At 41.2% G+C, this 18,819-nt stretch overlaps 1 protein-coding gene across 7 annotated transcripts in view; it reads left to right on the forward strand.

Moving 5' to 3' along the window:
* The window catches only part of ELMOD1 (ELMO domain containing 1), a 66,796-nt gene continuing 48,393 nt past the window's right edge, over positions 417-18,819 (forward strand). Inside the window, exons 1-2 of one of the 7 annotated variants that reach the window (XM_021062736.1) lie at positions 964-1,015; positions 1,420-1,707. The gene's annotated coding sequence lies outside the window, so the exon portion shown is untranslated. Of the gene's footprint in view, positions 1,708-16,990; positions 17,038-18,819 lie in introns of all 7 variants that reach the window. The other 6 variants (XM_021062734.1, XM_021062737.1, XM_021062732.1 and 3 more) reach the window with 6 other exon arrangements.

Below are 18,819 nucleotides of genomic sequence, written 5' to 3' on the forward strand. Positions count from 1 at the left end.
TATTTTATGGAAAAGTTGTGATATAAGAACCACAGGAAAATGCAAGAAAATTAAAGTACTTTGAAAAAGACTTTGGAGTGAAATTCTTTTGTCATGTAGATAAACCTGCCCACAATGAATCTCTCCTGAAAGTATTCCTTCCAAAGAGGATCCATAAATGGCCTTGTTTCGGCCTTTTCCAAGGGATTTATTCAAGGAAGTATAAACAAACTGGAGAGTTGGGGGGGGTAGTGACTAATGCTTCGAACAATAAAAAATTAGAAAGATCAAGGGTTTATGGTTATTAAATGTGAGGCTGGAACACAGTAAATAGTCACTCTTTAAAGATTATTACTAACCCAACTTTTCATAAAAGTAGGATAGTGGAGGTGGAACGTACCGTCTTTTTTTTTTTTTTTTTTTTTTAATATAACAGGTGTTTTGCATTCAGTGCCTCATTTAATCTTCACAAAAGTCCAAGGAGACAGGGATGACCACTAACCATTTTATAGATGAAGTAGCAGGGGTGCAGAATAGCTGGGTAAACTACTGGAGTGGTAAATGAGACTGAAATCAAGGCCAACTTCAAAGATCATTGTCTTTTCCCTATCCTATGCTGCCTCTAATTTAAGAAACCTTTTAATTAGAGAGAGAAAAACGGTCTTCATTAACATGAAATACAATAGGAAAGAAAGCCACAGGTCACTGTGTGTGTCTGTGTGTCTGTGTGTGTCTGTGTGTGTGAAATGAGTTCTGGGCCAAGTCCTATTGCACTGTGAGGCAAGGTTCACCAAACAGGTCCAGCCTTGGTGTCTATAATTCATCCATTATAATTAACCCCAGGGTTAAGGTATTGTTTCTGAAGCCTGATTGAAATGCAGATATGTAACCTGGGAAGACCGACGAGATCTCTCAATTACAAACCTAATTAAAGAGCTGGCCCTTTGAGAACTTGACCCGACTGGTCCCAGAGTCGGGAAAGGCGGGGACTGCCTGGACATCCATGCGGGAGAGGTCCCCAGGTACAGGAAAGCAGGTGAGGAAGGGGTGTCCGGAGTGGGGGGAATTAGTCAGTGAGCCTGCAGGGGTTAGAGCTGAGCCAAAAACAAACTTCGCCTTCTGAACAATTCTGTGGGGAAGGAGCGAGAAATCCACCTTGCCCTCTTAATCCAGGACTCTTCGTGAATCTCAAAGACAAATTTCCCGAGGTTCACCATCTTCCAGTTCCCGGCGCCTCCGGACGGGGGGTGGGGGTCAACTCAGGGGCAATTAAACTCGGCCGCAGCAGCCTACTCACGGCTCTCTGCCCAAGCAGCGGGGTCTGCAGCTTTAACCCTTTCCCTCGGGACTCCTGCGCAGGGGGCAGCGTTCCCTTCCCCACACCGCGCCCGCGGCTCGACAACTGGGCATGCTCAGTCGCCGCCCGCGTTATGCTTCCAGGGAAACCTCTGCAAGCCCTACCCGGGTTGCTCTCGGTCGCCACCCGGGGTCCATCCCAGCTTGCTCCGCTCCGCGCGACCCAGATTCCTGCCCCGCCCCCGCCCCTCCCGCGCCCGCAGCCAGTGCTGCAGCCGGCAGCCGAGGCCACCCTGGTCCAGGCTAGGCGCCGGGGACCCACCGCGTCGATTTCCGCGGCGGAGTGCGCAGCTGTAGCGCCTGGGGGACCACGGAGATGGAGACCCGACTGCCGCGTGCCAGGACCTGCTGAGCTGCCGCTGCCCAATCCAGGTGAGTAGCGGTGCCTGGGGTCGACCCAGTAGGAGTCAGGGGGCGAGGGGTGAATGCCCTTGAAGAGGAGAGAGGTGGCGGCGAGGATGCGAGGAACCGAGCGAGCTGCGCTGCGTCTGGCGCGCAGCAGAAATGCCAGGGTCGTGAGCCAAGGGGACAGGAATGAAAGTGTACTGTACGTCGGTGTAGGGGCTTCGTGGTCAACCAGGACCGTCATCTATTTTCCCATCGTGTCCACCCCCCAAATTAACACCCTGGGGATGCAGGTCGGCAGGAGAGGCTGTTTGCATTTTGGCTGGGGCGCGGGTCACCTAGTGACTTAACGCCGGAGGCTCCGGCGCAGGCATGCCCAGCCGAGGCCAAAATGGGAGGCCCGAGCAAGTGGCTGGTCAGGGTCCTGGGGTCCCCAGGCCCCTGGGGCAGTGCAGGACTTCGGACTGGCAGAAGTGCGGATCCTCCGCGCGGCGAACCCAGGGTAATTGTCTGAGGGGCCGGCACGCGGTGCCTCCTCCTACTCCTCACTTAGAGCCTCTCTTGTTCCTAGTCATCTCGTCGTTCCTAGGAGTGACGACTGACAGAACTAAGAAGCGGAACAGTGAAGTGTGGCAGTGGGGTGTACTATTGTGAGTGCCTTTTTTCCCCTCCCAAGTGTGCGTGCAGGCTGCTGTTACTCACCATGTTTCTGTTCAACCTTTAAGGGGCGAGTCCGGTAACACACCTTATGAATATTTCAGGAACGACCTCGCAGCTCAGTTGCTTCAGATCAAGTTTAATGAATATGTTTGTCAGCCTTGCGGCTCGGCACAGGCCAGGGGAAGCCCCGTGCCTTAGCTTTCCAAATCTCATCCCTTCCCCTGTACCAACTAGGAAAAAGATGCTGCTAACCCCCAGTGAGCTTTAGGTTGGTACCATAAATCGAGCGTGCCTTTGGAGAGACCAATTTTGGGCAAACATCCAGGCATTGTTCTGCATCTCTGCAGTGTGTACGTGTTGTGCCGGGAGCTTGACAAACGTCCTTAACTGGAGCTGCCAATATGGTGGAGAGCAGGTAGTGTGCTTATGTTGGGATAAACGTCTTAATTCATTATCATCTTATAACACCAGGTAGTTAACAGCACACTTAGTCATTCTCTCCCTAGAAGTTGAATCTGAGCTCAGTCTAGTTGAAATTTTGAGGAAGTCTCACTCTTGTATCCCTCTACAGTGGGAAGCATATCTCTCTCCCAGATTCTTCCATGGGAATAAAAATGAACATCTTCTCTGTAATCACTGTCAAGAACACTGAAAGAACACATTAATGTAGGGACTTTTTAGAATTGGAACAAACTGTAGGACATTTTTCCCTTACACTTTGGCTTATAACTTCCATTGCACCATCACCATTAATCAGTGAACTGACACACATAACTGTACTTGAAAATGGTACTCCTTTGCAGAAGAAATCTTCTTTTTCTTCCCTTAGTGAGACAGGTATGTCTACTGAAGGACCTGTGAGGAATTCCTCTGTTGATTTCAAGCCACCAAGATTTACATGGTGCTCAAAGAGGCAATGCTCTTGTCTTGAAGCCCATACACACGGAAGCTGAAGCAATTCGGTTTACAGATGTTTCACATTTAAGAGCAGGCTTTTCCAACAAAGACCCACTGCAGTTATATCACAGGCTCCACCTCCGCCTGCCAGGCTCCTTTTTCCCAGCCTGTTAGTGAGGACAGTTTGTTTCACTGTGCTTGGTTAATGAAGAAAAGGAATCTCCAAATGAAAGACTTATTTATTTCCCACACTATGCTTTCAAAATTAAATTTTCAAACATTTTAAATTATTAATACATAAAGGCAAGGATTTAACTCAGGTACATTAATAACTTTATGAATATCAGCTTTCCAAGAGATTTGGGGGCAACACTGCAGTATTCTTTGTGCTGAAATCGAGAGATAGTGTTAGAAGGGAATTCTATGAAATTAGCAAAATAAGTAAAAGTTTTATAAATAAACAGCATTTCCCAAAGTATTTCTGAGATGGTCAGAAAGTATCCCAGCCACATTAACAGTCATAAAATCTGACCAACTGAGAAGTTTGCAGGGCTTGGATACAAACCTTCAGGTGCTCTATAGAAGCGTTCCTTGAGTCCTCTGAAAATTTTTAGAGTCAGATGTAGCAAATAAAAATACAAGCTGCTCATCAGTTAAATTTGAATTTCAGATAAACAATGAATAATTGTTTTTAGTAGAAGTATGTACTATTTGTGACACACTTGTACTAAAATTTTTTATTTTTTGTTCATCTGAAGTTCAGTTTTGGCTGGGCAGCCTGTATATTATCTGGCAACTCTGTAAGCACTGGAAATTTATCTTTCCTCTTTTTGGGGTCACTATGGTTTGAAAAAATAGAGTGGAGCAGAAATCATATCTTGTTCTGCAGACAATCTGGGACAAGCCCAGTTCTGGTTCAAGCTATTGAAAATAACTCAGGCTTAAAAATGAGTAGTTTCGGTTCAACACACCTCTGCTTGCTATATTTAGTGAAAGGTGCTAAAAGATACAAAGACTAGTAGGGGAAGTGGCGGTGGAGGAAGGGATCCACATCATTAGATGTGGAACTTGCAGCGCCCACTATAGGAGCCTCAGAAGGACACTGAATTCTGTTGCGCCTCTCCAGTCAGAGAGTGAGATGACCTGCAGTTTTGACACGTCTGGCATCGAGTGAGAAAGATCTTATCCTGGGAGGCAAGGAGGAAAGAAAACTGTGGCTTTGTACCTAGTGGAGTGGAGCTGGAAGTGGATGGCCTCAGTTTGAGGACAGAAAAGCCTGCTGAGAATGAGGGAACGAGAAGGGGATTCTAAAGGACGTTAAATAGTTGTTGATGGGAGTTGTTGAAGAGGGAGCTACAAAGGGAAAAGTGCAGGGATTGGTAAATGGTACTTGGGTGAGTGCATCATACTGCACTTTTAAAAAACAGTTGGTCCGGAGTTCCCGTCGTGGCGCAGCAGAAATGAATCGGACTAGGAACCATGAGGTTGCAGGTTTGATCCCTGGCCTCACTCAGTGGGTTAAGGATCTAGCGTTGCCCTGAGCTGTGGTGTAGGTCGCAGACGAGGCTCGGATCCTGAGTTGCCGTGGCTCTGGTGTAGGCTGAGCCCGAGAAGCTCCATATGCCGTGGGTGGGGCCCTAAAAAGACAAACAAAACAAAACAAAACAAAACAAAACAAAACCCCAAAAAACAAAAAAGAGTTGGTCTGCCCTTTGACTATTAAACAGAGGGCTCCTTCACTATTCTGCTATCATCTTTGTTTCCTCGGGTTAAAAAAAAAATCATCATCAAACAAATCTGGAGTATTTAAAAGTTTTATTTTATATAAAAGATGATGCTTAAATGTAATATTTGAGATGCTGATCAATAAGTCTGTTGCTTTGGCATGAATTCCTGAGACGAGATAAGAGGATGTTTTGTTTTTAGCAAATCTGTTGTTTCAAATAGGAAAAGATACTAAATTGCAATCATTTTCTGATTTAGTCCAGCTGTCTTTAAGGAAGCAGACTCTGATGATGAAGAGAATGTAGATTTTACAGAAATAGCATCATGTGAAAATGACCATATGCTTGTAGTACCAGGGAGTACCTATTAAGAATGTTCCAAAAAATGGTGCACCACTTACATTTGTGTCTTTGAAGATCCAGTGGGTACTTTCACTATTGATTAACATTGGAATTTTCCAAGGAAGTTGAAAGTCAAAACACCACAGCAGTTCTTGTAAAGACTGAAAAGTCTTCACTTTCTGAAGATTCAAGTTGCCAGTCTCAAGCAAATGAGGTTAGAGTGCCATTCTAAACTGTACTTCGGTCAACAATTCTGGTTATTTCTGGGGATCTTCAGAAGCGCCTCGTATGGGAGTTCCTGTCGTGACTCAGTGGTTAACGAATCCGACTAGGAACCATGAGGTTGCAGGTTCGATCCCTGGCCTTGCTCAGTGGGTTAAGGATCCGGCGTTGCTGTGGCTTTGGTGTAGCCTGGTTTAGACCCCTACCCTGAGACCCTCCATATGCCACAGGTACAGCCCTAGAAAAGACAAGGAAAAAAAAAAAAAAAAAAGAGCCTGGTATGTTTGAGTATCCACATGCATGGTTAAATTTCCACTTCATATTTTGCAATACATTCTTAAAATCATAAAATTTACTCTATGGTAAAATGTGTAATGAAGCAGTTAATTAGTTTTGATTATTCCTTAAAATAGAGCAGAAAACAATTCAGTTTCAGGTATTCGTACGATTCCTCTTTGTAGTGTCTGCCAAACATGTCCTGCCTTATAATTCTGACAGTATATGAGAAAAAGACTCATCAAGGATATGTAGGTTGCTAGAATCTCAAGGCAATTAGACCATAGGTGAGATTTCATATGAATATGACTTATTAAAAAAAACCTTAATCCAGTGATCTCTAATGACAGCTTATGTGGACTCTCACCCAGAGAGAGTTTTAACTGAAACTGTGTGCTCAATTCACATTCTAAGTCCTCAGTAAATACTCTGAATTTAAAGAATCTGAAGACAGTATGTTCTTGCATCCCAGGAGCTTTTAAACCTCCAGCTCACTTATGCTGACCATGAGCAAGTCTTATTTTAAATCAGTTTCTGTTCTGTAAAATGGAAGATATGTACATTTTAAAAGAGAATATTGTGTCAACTCCAACCATCTATGTCTATAAAATTGACATTAACTGTTACTATTGTTCTAAGGGATAAAGGACTTTATTCTCAATGTAGTTAGACAACGTGTATATTGTCTTTTTACTCTCTGTGATGTTTCAGAGGCCATCAAAATAATTCACAGTTTGCTATGTTTGATTTTTTTGCTTTTTTGGTGCAAAGCAGATGATTGTGGTAAATGCTTAAGGAGAGCTCATTAAGCCCCTTTAAAAAAATCAGTCTCAAGCTAATGACTGCAGATTCAAAGGTCTTTATATAGCTTTTAAATGTGGTTTCTATTTTAATTATTGGCATTAGGACTTGGTTAATTAGAATGCTTGGTATAAGAGCTTATTTTAGCTGCTATAACTCTCCTTATTTTCCTTGTACAAGAAGATTGTGAAAAGCTGCCGTATGTTTTGAAGCTTTCATTCATGATGAAACTAATAATTTATTTATCCCACAGCTGCTTTTTGGTTTAGCACATATCATCAATGATGTCATAAACTCTGTACCCTGGTTTTTTACATCACCATTTGGCATTATAAATATTTTAGGTGTAAATCAATCTCTGGAATGAATTTACTATACGAGTACATTTCTTCCTTTTCCTTCAGAAGAGGAATAAGAATGCTCTACCCTTCAGTATTTGGAAACCAGACTTTCTGAAGATTATATAATCCAGTAGAACACTTACATTTTAATTTCAGATTTTCTTTGGACTTAGAATCTATTGAAATTACCAAAAGCCTGGAGTTCCCGTTGTGTCTCAGCAGGTTAAGACTAGTCTCTGTGAGGATGTGGGTTCAATCCTTGGCCTTGTTCAGTAGGTTAAAGATCCAGTGGTGCCACAAGCTGTGGATTAAGTTGTAGATGTGGGTAAGATCTTGTGTTGCTGTGGCTGTGGCTGTGGCTGGCAGCTGCAGCTCCTATTCAACCCCTAACCTGGGAACTTCCATATGCTGTAGGTGTGGCTATAAAATATATGCGCGCGCGCGCACACACACACACACACACACACACACACATAAAATACACTACCACAAAACTTAAGACAATTTGTGGTGTTTTTTCTTTTCTGCCATTTTAGGGCTGCGCCCATAGCATTTGGAAGTTCCAAGGCTAGGGGTCAAATTGAAGTTGCAGCATCAGGCCTACACCACAGCCACAGCAACACCAGATCCAAGCCACATCCTCAACCTATTTTGCAGCTTGTGGCAACACCAGATTCTTAACGCACTGAGCAAGGTCAGGGATCGAACCTGCATCCTCATGAGTTCTAGTTGGGTTCTTATGCCAACAACAGGAGCTCCACAACAGGAACTCCAAAACAGTTGTTTTTGATAAAGAAGTTTAATCATACATTCTTTAAAATGGTAAACACTTATCAGAGCTATTTTAATTAAAATATATGTTATACACATTATTAGTCATAACAATTGTATGTATATATGCATCCAACATAGGACTGCCTAAATGCATAATTTTTAAAAGCCTATATTAAAATACCTAACATAGAATTTTGATTTTCATATTTTGTCTCATATATAATGTATGTATACCCAATATGTGAAGCAGAGCATGAAAATCAAAACTTATAAAACAGAAGGAATTGGGTTACAGTATTTGTTTCACTAAAGAGTTCTGTATCATATCAAATATTTCTTCTATTATTCCTTTAAATTACAGATACCCTAGAGTATTTAAAATAGAGCCAGATTCATCAAATTTCTACATCTACACAAATCTTCTGGGACATCTATTAACTAGATTCTTGAGTAATCTTTGTGAGTGAGATGCAGAAATGAGGTCTGAGATGTGATCTAATAGCTGGGTTGACCAGCTGTAACCAAATAGGTGTGAAAGCCACATTGAAGGTGGTTTCTGTTGGCCTGCTTCAAAGCTCTTCCCTTGACCCTGACATTTCTACAATTTTAATCAATGACTCAGATATACTTAGACCATACATATGTGAAGTTTGTTGATAATGCAAATCGCCAAGAACTAGTGAATTTGGATGATAGTCAGGATTAAACCTAATACCCCTTAGTCCAGAGTAAGGGCTGAAACTAAGGTTATAGTTAAAAAGAATAGATATTGGCTTCATTTCATTTCTAACATTAGTTGTCTAAGGACAGGGAATGGAAGTTCTACTTTAGCCACAGTTTGAGTTGTAAAAATTAGTTTTAATTCACTTGCCGTATTAACCAATAGTACAAAAGAAACCAATGCTTCTTTGGTTGAAATCATGGGGTACATGTTCAAAAAGGTCATAAACAGACATTATAACACACTGTTTTGAGAGTGGTGCATTTGGGGCCACCTGTCGGGGATGTAGTAAGAGGGAATGTTGGCTCATGTGAGCCTGGGTAGGACATTGGCTCACATGACCTTAAAAGCACCTCCTAAATCTGATTATGTAGTATAAATTGAGTTCCCAAGTTCTTATATATGAATCTGTCATGTCTAATTCAGCTTAGTAACATTTACATGGCATGTGACTATTATACATCCTTTCCTTGATTAATAATGAATATCTATCCTCATTCTTTTCTACTTAAAGATTATTCCCTAGATAATTAATCAATCATCACTTAAAATAAATCCATCTGCTCTGTGACCACTACTGGGTTAAAGAGTCTATTTCCTTAGATATTCTTTATCTAAGATCATACTTAAAATTCTTAGTTCAAAATGATATGTCTTTTGAATAGCTGCAAAGTAGGCATGTTGCTAAAATAAAATGGCACAAATTAGACAAAGATGAAAGGCAAACATGTATTCACTCAGTGTCCCCCCCCTTTTTTGTGTGCTTTTTAGAGCCTCACCGGCAGCTCATGGAGGCTCCCAGGCGAGGGGTCTATTAGGAGCTGTAGCTGCTGGCCTACACCACAGCCACAGCAACCCTGGATCCGAGCTGTGTCTGCAACCTACACCACAGCTCATGGCAATGCCGGATCCTTAACCCACTGAACGAGGCCAGGGATCAAACCCACAACCTCATGGTTACTAGTCGGATTTATTTCTGCTGTGCCACAGTGGGAACGCCCACTCAGTGTACTCTTAAGTGTGCTGTATTAGTCTGCGCTGCTTTGACTTTCAGAGGTGTTTTTTTATAAGTTAAGTGGTCAACTGTCATTCCTCTTGAACGCTGCTATCCGAAGAACCCCTTTCCTACGTTGGGGGCCCTCCTGCATTATGAAGAAGAGATTTCCTCTCACTATAGGAGCTTAAATGCCAGATGCTTCCTTTCCCAGACATCCTTGCATCACCGACATGGACCCAGACTCTGCCCCAGTGGCAGATGTTTCTGTTGGCAATGCCCTGACCAGTGCTGAAAGCATCAGTAGTGCCAGCTACTGGTCTGGACCTGGTAGTGGCAGTAGAGGTGTCTTTACTGGACTGCCTCTGTGTCATCATTTTAAGCATTATTTTTGGCTATATAATCTCTAACCTCAGTTTCCTAGCCCTGTTGGAGAGTCTGCAGGTTACCTTCAGAACAGGTACAGGGTGCAAGTCTATGCTTAAATTAGCATACTAGTCAGTCACTTGGACCTATTGAGTACAAAGCACTGAAGAGCACAGAAGGAAATATTTATTCATTCTCTGAGTACCTCTGAAACAAGGCACTTTGTTTGGCATTTGATAGAAAGGAGAGGCACACAAAACTGATGTTTTCAAATTAGTGCTGTGAGGACAGGTAGGAGGTGGTGGGGATGCTACTGTTACGACAACAGAGGCATGTGGTCTGTGGATCTACTAATTCTCAAGACTGAATTAGTGTGGGGATGCAGGGTTGAGATAAGAAGGGTGCTTTGGAGGGAGAATATTGTGTTTCAGCGATTCCAGAAGTCAAGTTGTTTTCTTTATCTTCACATTTATGAAATTAGGAGACATTGTTAGAGTGTGTCATGTTTTATTTGTCACTTTATTTCTCCTCAACTCATCTTCCACAAAAAGCCTATGTCTTTTTCTGCAAAAGTCCTAGATCTCCACTTGGCTGACTGACTGATGGATGTCACTATTATTCTTTCATTAGACCCTAGCAGGGCATAAGTACGTACTGTGAGACTATTCAGTAGGGAAACTGAAATTTCCACTGAAATAGATTAAAATCATTTACTTGGAGCTTATCATTGTCATTAGGAAATTTTTTCAATTACTTTTAGAAAATATTTAAAGTAACATAGTGTAATGAAGACACAGGATAAATGAAACAGAACCAAATTAGTCATAGGCTCTCTCCTGACATCCGAAGCAGTTTTTGATCAATTTTACTATTAGGTGAGAAAACTATAAAGGTTATTATTTATTAATCTTATGGTTTAAAACATCATTGTGTTGCCGTCGTTGTTGTTGTTTTTTAATTTAGGGCCACACCCAAGGCATATGGAAGTTCCCAAGCTATGGATCAAATTGAAACTGCAGCTGTAGGCCTACATCACAGCCACAGCAACACCGGATCTGAGCCATGTCTGTGACCTACACCACAGCTCACAGCAATGCCGGATCCTTAACCCACTGAGTAAGGTCAGGAATTGAACCTATATCCTCATGGTTACTAGTCAGGTTCATTACTGCTGAGCCACAACAGAAACTCCAACTCATCATTGTTTTTGTTCTTTCACTTGAAATGAGAAGAATAGTTCAAACTGAGGAAATTACATCAATGACAAAATAATTTCAATACTGCTGGTCTTGAATTTATCATCTGCAGGGTAAATTTGTGTATATGCTCCCATACCTCAAATGCTAAATGGACTCTTTTTCACTACTGCTAAAAAATGTTGTCCAGACTTTCTCATTTTAATCGAGGTTGGGAGGGAGTAGAATCTATTTTTGTCTTCAGATTATTATTAATTACAGTAAGTTGTATTTTGAGGTTGACCTATTTGATTGATTTTTGTTTTTTCTCTTGGAAGTGTTGTAGCATGAAAACACTAACAGCAAGAAGCAGTTAGGGAGATCTAAAGGAGAATGGAATTCATTTTGCTTTTTGATGAATACAAGAAAACTCATTCAAGTTATTATATACTTCCTGGGTAGATTCGGAATACCCTTCCTTCCATTAGATGTATTTTGTATATAGCTAAAAAAGAAGGCAAACAAATATTTTTATCCACAAAGGGAAAAGTGTAATGTATTATTAAAACTAAAACATATAAAAGTAAACTGAAAAAAACAAGGGAAAACGTTGATTTGAAGACCCTATCGCACAGACCAATGACTCAAAGAATAATCTGGGGAGAATGAAATCACTACACGAATAGCAGTGTGGACCAGGAGCTTGAATGTCATTGGATATCTACATCTACATCTATATCTATATCTGTATCTGTATCTATATCTATGTCTGTATCTATATCTGTATCTATATTTATATCTGTATCTGTATCTATATCTATATCTATGTCTGTATCTATATATGTTGACTACACCTGTGGCATGCAGACATTCCCAGGTCAGAGATCAAACCCAAACCCCAGCAGTGACAATGCCAGATCCTTAGGATGTGAAGCCACCAGGAAACCCCAAATTTCATTGAATTTTTTTTTTTTAAATGGCTGCACCAGCGGCATATGGAAGTTTCCAGGCCAGGAATTGAATCTGAGCTGCAGCTGCAACCCTATGCTGCAGCTGTGGCAACACTAGATCCTTTAACCCACTGTACCTGGAGGGATCAAGCCCGTGGCTCTGCAGCCACCTGACCCACTGCAGTGGGATTCTTAACCCATTGCACCACAACAGGAACTCCCTTCGTTGAATTTTTTAAAATCCAAAAGAACCTAGGTTTACACTGGCAGGGAAGGTATTATTATTATTATGATGATGATGATGATGATGATGATGTTACTTCAGAATTATACTGCCAAGGATTCATATATCCTTGGAAATGTGGCCTTAAGAAAGAATATAAAACCCATTCTTTTTTGGCTCTTTTATGTAACTTCTTTCCATAAAACTTGCCTTGGAAACTTTTCAGAGTAAAGGACATTTGCTTTGAGAAAGGAAAGAGGTTAACTTTCAGATTTTTCCAGAGTTCCCCAGCTAGCTTCCACTTAAGTTTTAAGGTGTAGGATTCAGGCCTTGATTATCCCCAGCTCTGCAGTTTCATTTGAGTTGAGTTGACACTCTTATGTCAATCCAGAGAATTTTATCTCAGTGTTTTCCAGAGGTAGCACTGGAGAGAGATTAATAGCAATGCCCTTGGAGCCAGGCTGTGAGAGTTTGAACCCCAGCTCTGCCAGGTCTGCACTTTGGTAAGCACTTTGAAAATACTAGCTATTATTCACAAAACTGAAGCTGAGACTAAATTTTTTGTTAAATTTTATTTTATTTATTTATTTATTTATTTTGTCTTTTTGCTATTTCTTTGGGCCACTCCCAAGGCATATGGAGGTTCCAAGGCTAGGGGTCTAATTGGAGCTGTAGCCACTGGCCTACGCCAGAGCCACAGCAACACAGGATCCGAGCCGCGTCTGCAACCTACACCACAGCTCACGGCAACGCCGGATCGTTAACCCACTGAGCAAGGGCAGGGTCCGAACCCGCAAGCTCATGGTTCCTAGTCGGATTCGTTAACCACTGCGCCACGACGGGAACTCCTAAATTTTATTTTTAAATGGGCTCTATCAACAGTAAAGAAAAATATATATGTATATATGTATATATAACCAAATTAGGCAGATTTTAACAGTGGAACAATATTCAGTATGTGAGTTGTCTTTTATTTATGCATAAACATTATGAGCATTTTAGTTGATACAGGGGACACAGTCAGAATTTGAAGGACTACATAGAAAGTAGCCTTTTCCATCTGATAGGGGTTAAGATTTAAAGACAGGAGTTCTAGTCCTTCTAGTTGAGTCTCTCGTTTCCTGGGATGCTCAATAGATGGATTGGCTTCTGAGAGAAAGGGTAGCCCTGTGGTACTTTACAAAGAGCCAGGGGGCTTCTTGCTCACAGGAGGGAGGGCAGGCTCCTTGATGCCAGGTGAGAAGATAACTTTTCAGAAGCAGCTGACGACTCCTTGCTGCCCTTTCTTCCCAGTTGGAACAAAAAAAAAAAGGTACAAGGGGCACATAACCCCACACACAACACTAAAGTGTCAATTGATCTCTGGAGGTGTTTGATCCATCAAGCACAATCATTTGATCCTTCCCTTCAGAATAGATCAGGGCGATATCACTGTACACGTGGAGAGAGATTACTGCAGATAAGGGGAGGGGGTCAGGAAATCCAGGATATGATTATATGCTTTATTTTGGTTAAAAAAAAAAATCAAAAAACTTTACAGGGTTTTTTTTTTTCCTTTTACAGGAAGTTTTTTTTTTTAATTAAAGTTAAGTTGATTACTTAGAGAGTATAAAGTATATATAAAATATATAAAGTATAGTTGATTAGTAGGGAGTTTTTTTTTTTTTTTTTTTTGTTTTTTTTTTTTTTTTTTTTTGTCTTTTGTCTTTTGTTGTTGTTGTTGTTATTGTTGCTATTTCTTGGGCTGCTCCCGCGGCATATGGAGGTTCCCAGGCTAGGAGTTGAATTGGAGCTGTAGCCACTGGCCTACGCCAGAGCCACAGCAACGCAGGATCCGAGCCGCGTCTGCAACCTACACCACAGCTCACGGCAACGCTGGATCGTTAACCCACTGAGCAAGGGCAGGGATCGAACCCGCAACCTCATGGTTCCTAGTCGGATTCGTTAACCACTGCGCCACGACGGGAACTCCGGGAGTTTTTTTTTTAGTTTGCTTTATTAGTGCTGTTATTGTACATGCTTTAAAGAAGTGCATTTCTCTAGAAGATGCAGAGTTCATTTCAACAAGCCTGTGCTGAGCACTCAGTGTGCCAGGCACTGTACCTGGCCCTGGGGCTTCCCTGAGCCCTGGAGGAGCGTGTGGTACAGAGGGGAAGAAACGTGAACTAGATCATATCAGAACAATAGGAGAGATTTAAAATGTAGCAGGTTCTGATATCCGCCTGCTAAAACCCCTCTAGAGAGGAAGTCCCAGGGAAGGGAGAGCACCCAGAACGGTACCCACGTTCTGCTTTGTGCTCTGAAACAGGTGGCTTTACAGCTGATACCTGACCCAAAAGGGTGAACTTTATGTAAATAACACCTCAATAAATCTGAATTAAACAGTGTTTTTCAATTAGTGAGAGAGAGATAAACAAGGAAAATAACTTATATTTGATCAAGTAACAGACTGGTGTGTAAAATCCTTGACAAGTCTATCAGGGTTCCAGTTTTGTTAGCGTATTATGCAAACAAAAAGCAAACTCAATTTCTCCCTGACCTTAGGGCCCTGCCCAGCCACTTGACAAATGCTGTTTGGGTACAAAGGAATAGATTAACTCAGCACCACTGAAAAAACAGTTCAAAGGACGTTTCTTCTCAATAGTGGCTAAGAGTGTTATACATTGCACACCAACTATGATTTGTTCCTGTCTTGTATACAGGTTTTCTAGTTAATAGTAATTAGGACATTAAAAAGTGTGCCTCCTTTAAAACAAGCTAGATTTTAAAAATAAAGTAAGCCGCAATTCTTTTTGCTTTTCTATGGAAAATGTTTAAGGAAGTTATTTAATGAACACCCAGTAAGCAGTGAGTTAAGTAGCATTTGCAAAGGTTTTCTTCTACCACCCAAAGCCATTTTTGGTGTTTCCACTTAAGGGGACAGATAATTGGAACTAATTATTGTCTTTGTTTCCTGTTTGGGGGACAGATAATTAGAACTAATTATTATTTTCCTTCCATTCACTTGTCCCAGTCAACCAGCAAGTCCAACTGGTTCTCTACCTTTGAAGTATTTTTCACCTCTCTTCACTTGATTTCTCTCCCCATCTAACAGGGAGAAAACTGAACTCCAGAGAGATTAAGCAACTTGTCTAAAGCCATTTGCCTATTGGCAGAGCTCAGACATGAATTCTCTGTCTCTAAACTTGTGCTCTTAACCACTATGCACACTCTGTGCCACGTTTGCCCCAATTTCCCTTAAAGGGTAAGACTCTTTTGCAGTATGAAACTTGCATTACCCAGAATAGTGCTGGGCACATAAACATTCAGAAAGTTTTTTTTTTTTTTTCTTTTGTCTTTTTGCCTTTTCTAGGGCCACTTCCTGCGGCATATGGAGGTTCCCAGGCTAGGGGTCGAATCAGAGCTGTAGCCACCGGCCTACGCCAGAGCCACAGCAATGCGGGATCTGAGCCGCATCTGCAACCTACACCACAGCTCACGGCAACGCAGATCGTTAACCCACTGAGCAAGGGCAGGGACCAAACCCGAAACCTCATGGCTCCTAGTCGGATTCTTTAACCACTGCGCCACGACGGGAATTCCAGAAAGTTTTTTTTTTAATATGCAGAGTCAGGAACCCCTATGTACAGGACAGGAAGCCTAAGTATTACACTACTTCATTTATCCCACATCATTATGGATGAGAATTTTAAAAGTAAATTGGCTTTCTAGCTAACTGAAATTAAAATGTTTAAGGATAATTTAAAAAAAAATTTTTTTTTTGTCTTTTTAGGGCCACAGCCGAGGCGTATGGAGGTTCCCTGGCTAGGGGTTGAATCAGAGCTGTAGCTGATGGCCTATACCATAGCCACAGTAACACCAGATCCGAGACACATCTGCAACCTACACCATAGCACGGCAACAATGGATCCATAACCCACCGAGCAAGGCCAGGGATCGAACCTGCGTCCTAATGGATGCCAGTCAGATTTGTTTCCACTGAGCTGTGATGGGAACTCCAATTTTTTGTAATTTTGAAAAAATCTTTTTGAAATATATTCTATTATTTTATTACCTTAGTAGTATGACAATTCTAATTTAATATTATCCTAATGACAAAAATTTGTTATGAACAACAAATGTTGCATATGCTATTTATTTAGTATTTCCTCTGGGATATGGTTTTAATTACCGTTATATATGCTGAGGAAGCCCAAATCTTTGTCTCCAAATTTTTCTCTCATGACCTTCAAACTACGTATTTTGACACTTCCACTTAACCTGCAGATTGGAAATGCACCGAAGAGCCCCAAATACAGCCAGATCCCCAAATCTGTGTCTCCAGAATTCCATATCTGCATAGTTGCTAGCCATAAACATGGTCATAATGGTTTCACTCCTGCCTAATCCTTCACTAACTACTCACCACAATCAATCAGTTAATGGAAGTCCTATTGATTTTACCTTCTAAATATCTCTCAAATCAATCACACTGTCTCTGTCTGTTGCCTTAGCCTGCCATTATTATGCTTGCCTAGATGATTGTAACAACCCTATAAATGATTCTTCTGCCTATAATCTCAGCGCAATCTAATTTATTCTCTGTACTACAGTCAGATCACATTTTAAAAACTAGAACTCTGATCATGTCACATCTCACTCTTTAACCTTCAGTAGTTCCTCACTGCTCATGGGATAAGGTCCAAAGGTCTTTAATATTGCAAAGAAAGCCTTTGACAATCCGACCCTTTCTTGCCCTTCCATATGTTGCCATCCCTGTTTTTACATATTCCTCTTATTGAGCATCACACCAGGTCATATTGAATGCTTTCCCCTCTACATGTTGTGTATTTTCTTGCTTCTAGGACTTTGTATATGCTATCTGGAGAACCTCTGGAACCCTACATCTAAGGCAAGCATCTCTCATATTCACTGTCACAGCACATTTCCACTTGTAATGCTGCAGTTAAGTACCTATTTATTTCTCTATATCATCTCTTCTTCTCTCTCCTTTAAGACTCTTGGGTCTCTGGAGGCTAGAACTCATGACTGTCTTGTTCACCCTGTATCCCTAAGTGCCTACTCTGGGTCTAGGGCATAGTAGGCACTAACACATTGTAAGGTTATTAATAAATCTAATTTTAATATTGTTATGTCTCAGGGAATAGTGAGGCCGAAAGAGAGGGGGAGAGACAGGGGAATGGCTAGTGGAGCAGTCAGAACACTCACAACATTTATCAGTTAAGTTTGCCATCTTATATGGGAGCTGTTCATGGTGTTTAAAGACAGTTATAACAGTAACATCAAAAATTGTAATCACAGATCATCATAACAAATATAATAATAATCAAAAAGATTGAAATGTTGGAGTTCCCATTGGTGGCTCAGTGGGTTAAGAACCAACTAGTATCCGTTAGGATGTGGGTTCAATCCCTGGCCTCACTCAGTGAGTTAAGGATCTGGCATTGCCACAAGTTGTAGTGTTGTTTGCAGATGTGGATCAGATCCCTATTTCTATGGCTGTGGCATAGGCTGGCAGCTGTAGCTCTGATTCAGCCCCTAGCCTGGGCACTTCTACATGCCACAGGTGTGGCCCTAAAAAAGACAAAAAAAAAAAAAAAAGATTGAAATGTTGTGAGAATTACCAAAATATGACACAGAGACACAAAGTGATGGAATGGTATTGGGAAAATGTCACTGATAAACTTTCTTAGTACAAGGTTGCCACAGACTTTCAATTCATGGTGTTCCCGTCATGGCACAGAGGAAAAGAATCTGACTAGGAACCATGAGGTTGCAGGTTCAATCCCTGGCCTCACTCAGTGGGTTAAGGATATGGCATTGCTGTGAGCTGTGATGTAGGTAGCAGACATGGCTTGGATCCTGTGTTGCTGTGGCTGTGGCGTTGGCTGGCAGCTGTAGCTCTGATTCCACCCCTAGTCTGGGAACCTCCATATGCCATAGGCACAGCCCTAAAAAGCAAAACAAACAAACAAACAAACAAACAAAACCTTTCAAATTCATAAAAAATGCAAGTTCTCTGAAGCACAATTAAAAAAGCTATGCTTGTATGTCCAGCCTACATTTAATGGGTAAAGAGTTAGACTCCAAATAGGCAAAACATTTTTGAGAAAGAAGAATAGAGCTGGAGGACTCAGGCTCCCTGACTTCAGGCTATACTACATAGCTACAGGCATCAATGAAATATAGTACTAGCACAAAAATAGACACATAGATCAATGAAACAGAACGGAAAAGTAAACCCACCAACTTATGGTCAGTTAATCTACAACAAAGGAGGGGAAAAATATGTAATGGAGAAAAGGCATTCTCTTCCATAAATGGTGCTGGAAAACTGGACAGCTACATGCAAAAGAATGAAATCAGAACATTTTCTCACACCATATATACAAATAATCTCAAAAAGGATTAAAGATCTAAATGTAAGACTGAAAATTATAAAACTCCTAGAAGAAAACATGGACAGAAGACTCTTTGACATAAATCACAGTAATATTTCTTTGGTATATCTCCTAAAACAAAGGAAACAAAAGCAAAAATTAAAAAATGGAGCCTAATTATACTCCAGAGTTTTTGCATAGCAAAAGAAACCATCAACAAAAGGAAAAGACAACCTACCAAATGGGAAAAATATTTGCAAATGATATGACTGATAAGCAGTTAATATCCAAAA

This window comes from Sus scrofa, chromosome 9 (assembly GCF_000003025.6).
Source record: "Sus scrofa isolate TJ Tabasco breed Duroc chromosome 9, Sscrofa11.1, whole genome shotgun sequence".
In the NCBI taxonomy this organism is placed as follows: domain Eukaryota; kingdom Metazoa; phylum Chordata; class Mammalia; order Artiodactyla; family Suidae; genus Sus; species Sus scrofa.